The sequence below is a fragment of the Theobroma umbraticum genome, unplaced genomic scaffold (genome assembly GCF_002168275.2).
Source record: "Theobroma umbraticum cultivar Fairchild unplaced genomic scaffold, ASM216827v3 scaffold_1682.0, whole genome shotgun sequence".
NCBI classification, from domain to species: Eukaryota; Viridiplantae; Streptophyta; class Magnoliopsida; order Malvales; family Malvaceae; genus Theobroma; species Theobroma umbraticum.
The window spans coordinates 590,561-591,124 of record NW_018397290.1 but is presented as its reverse complement, the minus strand read 5'-3'; positions in this window follow the sequence as shown (position 1 = coordinate 591,124).

Genomic DNA, 564 nt, shown 5'->3' with positions numbered 1-564 from the left:
TCGTCGACACTTCATCAATGTTTCAAGTATTGTAGAAATGGTCAAGTGAAGACAATCATAACAGATGCTAAGCCATTTACTACAGCAAAGGCACACTTGGATGATGCTAAGTTCTATTTTGAAAGTACTTTTGTGGAAACGCTACAATCTAAAGGTGATCAAAGAAATGATGAAGGACAATCATCAAAAGAAAAGGGAAAGAAATCGTCTTCATTTACAAAAGAAAATGATGATCTTATCGAAGGCTTAAAAAATTTGACTTTGCCACTTACTAGTCTAGAAGAGTCAAAATTTGCTAAGTCTCCATTGAAGGGATTTGTAAGGCCAACAAATGGGTCATTGGTTGAACATGATGATCTTCCTTCTCAAAGAGTTAATGGTTTTGACCTTAATGCTTATAAGCTCCTAAAAATGGCTGGCTACAAGCAAGAAGAAGTTTCTAAGTTAGTACACGAGCCTAGTGAACCAACCAAAGAAACTTCACAAGATCCTTCCAAGAATCGTAGAATATGGTAGAAAAAGACAAATGATGTCAAAGCTACAAAATCAGGGTTAGGATTTACA